The following is a 4,671-nucleotide window of genomic DNA, read 5'->3' as shown; positions in this document are numbered from 1 at the left end:
TCCATCTAGAGGAAGAGGACTAGAGTCATCACTAGTTTATGTCATAGTTCAGCTCTTCTCAGTACCGAGGTAGTATAATAAGATCAACTGTACAGTTTCAGCATTTCACCATGAGATTGATTTAAGTTCTTTAATTGCCCTGTTCTTTGTTATATGCCTTTTTCTTTGATGATCCAAATGAGCAGGATGATTTGCTGTACTTAGTTATATATATATATATATATATATATATATATATATATATATATATTACAAAATTCTCTTAGTTTTTATCTGCTTAAAACAATATAGGTCACATTTCAGATGCAAGTGTAATCAATTTTATAATAATCTATTGTGCTTTTACCATAATAATCAGTAATTTTGTCCACTAAGGGAATTGATCTGTGAGATCCTTCCCTTTACTCTCTGCAAAGCTTATCTTTAAATTTTCTGTTCAAGCTAAAATGACTCTCATATTATATAAAATATGCTGATAAATATTTTAATCAAGGTGACAGTAGGCTCTTTGAGATATGGAATATTTACGAGCCTAAAGGTTGCCATGAGTTATACATAAATTCATAAAGTTTATTCTGTTTATTCTATTTGTTTCATAAATAGACAAAGTCTATCTTCAGACTGAGGCTCTGAAACATAACATGGAGAATTTTAACAGACCAGGCAGAAATGGAGATATTCTAAAAACAAATTTGTGTTTTATAATCTACCCGTCTTTGAAATAACAGACTTTCAAATAAATGGGAATTTACTCAAGTATCTCATACTGAGAGAAAAGAATGCCAGACTGAGGGGAACATTCTCCCCAAAAGAGATCTCCTAGTTCTTAGAATTTGCCAGACCCACTTGCAGGATGAGACTGAAGCCCAGACAAGAATGGACCAGTAGTAGGGGAGGTAATACTCTTAGGGTTGCTTCTTATGTTGATTAGACAATACTTAATTGACTGTTGTGAATCTTACTCATTTTTTAATGTTAATTTTTATTTATTTTTGGTTATGTTGCTTTCCAAAGAATTCTCTTTTTTCACAGAACTTATAATTTTGTTCATTATTTACTAATTTCACATAATGCGTTCTGATCACACTTACTTCCCAGTCCTCTCTGGCCTACTCCATCCCTTCTGTCCTCATTCCAGGTGGAAACTTTTTCTATACTTAGACATTGCTTGGATATAGTGCATAATTTTTTTTTCTGATTTAACCCCCCTCAGCAACACACACAGTGAGGGGGGGAGAAGGGGAGGAGGAGGGGGAGGTCAGAGGGAGGGGGAGGAGGAGGGGGAGGAGAAAAGAAGAAGAAGAAGAAGAAGAAGAATAAGAAGAAGAAGAAGAAGAAGAAGAAGAAGAAGAAGAAGAAGAAGAAGAAGAAGAAGAAGAAGAAGAAAGAAGAAGAAGAAGAAGAAGAAGAAGAAGAAAAGAAGAAGAAGAAGAAGAGGAGGAGGAGGAGGAAGAGGAAGAGGAAGAGGAAGAAGAAAAAGACCTTTGCTTTATTTCCTTTCTGGATAAGAAGTTGAAGTAATTTCATGATAAATATTCAGCATTTTCCTACATTTTTTTTTCATATTGATGCGAATATTATAAAAGCATATCACTCATCCAATCATGTTGTGATCATATTTTATAAGTAGATGCAGACAATTCATGAACAACTAATGAAAATCAGTTTTTTTTAAAGATACAACCTATTGAAATAATCTTATTACCATTATTTAGTACTTTTTATTCTTTAGTTCTTACTTAGTTCTTATAAATATCATCTTGCCTCAACTTCAGATTAGTAAACATTAGATCAAGTTAACATTTTTTTCATATATTCATAAAATCATACATTTTAAGTGTTATTAAACAAGTAAATAACTATAGATATTTTTCAAATATCAGAGTCATACTTTTGAATAACTGACTAGGTCAAGATCCTGCAGCATGTATTTCAACAATGTAACAACATTAGAAATGGACATTTGAATTCTACTTCATGCACTGAATGAAGCCATCAATTATCCTTCCAATGTCAGTTCACTATGGCAAACAAAAAGGTAGATTCTTTTTTCTGTGCCTTCCCTCTACACATACAGACATACAGATAAAGAAAGAAAAATGCTTATGAATAGGCATTAACAAACAGCAATTAAATGTGGTTTATCTGAGGCAATTTTAGGTCGAGTTTTAGAAACTATATCAATACTATGATCATCACATTAGAATTGTATCACATGACATACTATACAACTCAAACTTTATCACATGGCCCAAATCTATTGGTAAAGACCTTGTATTTGTTTTCTTTTCCCTATACAGTTTTTCATCTGCCATACTTCAATGAAAGTTTATTGTCAAAATTCTATAAGATTTTCCGTTTTATTTTTAAAACATTCCCTTCTCCCTTCCCACTTTGCATCCACAATCTTTTCTCTTCTTCCTTCCCTACCCATCTCTTTCCTCTCAGTGGCTGGCTCACATTTAAAATGCATTGTTTCATCACTTGCTTCTGTGACAATGAGTCTTCGGTAAATACTCTATTCTGAGAAACAAGACTGTATTGTCAGGGTTCCTAGTGACAAACAAAAAACAAATGAGCCTAAGCAAGCGCAGGCTCGATTGGATCCACAGGGAAAAATCAATGGCGTGGAAAAGAACAAAGTTACCCAGGAAGGAAGTTGTACCCACCGACTTATACACAAAGGAGAAGAAAAGGAACAAATCTGTGGGTTACAAGTCTGCCTTAATGTCAACAGAGGAAAGGTAAAGCACACAATAAAGGCAATTAACTGGGTAATTGAAGCAAAACCAAACAAGTTTCAATCAATTAAATAGTTACTTCACTTGGAAATAATTTTGGAATTAAATTAACTTGATTTGTCTGATAAATTTTTCTTTTGGTTAATGCTTTATAAAGATGAGAGGTGTAACTTTATTTTCTTTAGGGCATGAAAAGCCTTTCTGTACTTCAGACATAAGCAATGACCATTGGGAAATTTTCTCAACTTATGACACTGTCGTTGTATGGCTTCCCTGGCCTTGGCTTGATTGTCTTTCATATCTGGCAGTCTGTTTCCTATCTTTTACTTTTTGTCTATCTCCTCTTGTATGAAAGCAAGTTAGAACCTGTAAACTTTTGAGATTCTCAACATACGTCTGCAAAATTGTGTTCAAATTTATTATTAAATTGCTTCCTCTTAAGCACTTCATGCTCAGGTATCAGAGAAAACAATAGTTTATTCATTTCTCGGGATGGCATGCAATGAGTAGAGCTCAAATCAGAATAGAAAATATAACACTACTGGTTGCTACTCTAATTTTTTTTTCATTAGAATAAGGAAAGCATCCAATAATTCAAATAACTTACCTAAGGTCAAATGATTACACAGACATTAAATTGGAATTCATGCCTTGATGAGTCTGACCCTACAAATCTGTCATAATTCACTTACATTATTAAGTGAAGATTTTATATTAAATCTGTAATATTATTAAAAATAGTACTTGATTCTAAATCAGGTAATGAAAATACATTTATTTCTTGTCAGCTATGAGGTTTTCAAACATCTTTAATATTTCTAATATTCAAATGTTTCTATTTAAAAGATGAAAGTATATCCTCTAATGCATTTTAGTTTCTCTTAGGAATAATCATTTCTAAATGACAAATTCGCTAATGAAATTACCACCCTGCTTCAAACCCAAGGTCCCACTGTAGTTTATAATCACATTGCAAAGAAGGCTCGAAATAATGTTCACTTTTCTCTGTCAATAGATTTTAATTATCTTCATTATGTTAAGCAGTATCTGAGGTTAAACTGTATGCTCATGTGACTTCTGAGTTTATAGAATTCTACATGAAGCAGTTCTACCTCATAGTGGGTCTTGCCTTTTTCTTTCATCTTCGGATATGAAACCTACTTTATGATCGTATTGTAGCTTCTGCTTAGTGCATAATTATTTAGGTGTGTGTGTGCGTGTGTGTGTGTGTGTGTGTGTGTGTGTGTGTGTGTGTGTTGTATGTGTGAAGTATATCTTCATATGTGTATGGGTGAAGGGGATCAGCGCATGACTATGTTTTTGAAGATACCAGAGGAGGTCAACTGTTCAGGCTTATCATTTTCTATACCTTGCTCTCTTGAAATAGGATCTGTTACTGTGTTGTGATCTAGACTAACAGGGAGTAAGGCCCTTTAGTCCTCTTGTCTCTTCCCTTATTCCCACAGACCTGTTGTTATAGGTGTACCTGGCTTCTGGACATTTGAACTTCGATCTTCATTATTTCAGAGCAAGAACTTATATTTACTGACCTCTCTCTCCAGCCTTAGATATTTTTCTCTTGCAGGGAAATACTACACTATACAGATGCATTTAATTACTATACAACTAAAATTATGTTTCATACATTTATGTAAAGATAACAGAAATTGAAATATTAGATTTTTGCCTCACATTAATTTTGCTTCTTCATGAGAAGGAAAGTATAAATCAAAGAATACCAAATCTTTAAAATACCATTAACAAATACTCACTTTAAGAAGATTCACTAAAATTTTTTATATCATTTAAATTAGGAACAAATGATATTAGACTAGAGTCTACATGTGAAAATTTAAGTTTTGCTTTTAGTCTTGTTAAAGCAATATAGAAATTTTGACTTGATTATAGCAGGACATAGCTTATAAATAAT

Source organism: Mus pahari, chromosome 13 (assembly GCF_900095145.1).
Source record: "Mus pahari chromosome 13, PAHARI_EIJ_v1.1, whole genome shotgun sequence".
NCBI classification, from domain to species: Eukaryota; Metazoa; Chordata; class Mammalia; order Rodentia; family Muridae; genus Mus; species Mus pahari.
The sequence above is the reverse complement of the archived record's forward strand: the minus strand, read 5'-3'. Positions refer to the sequence as shown.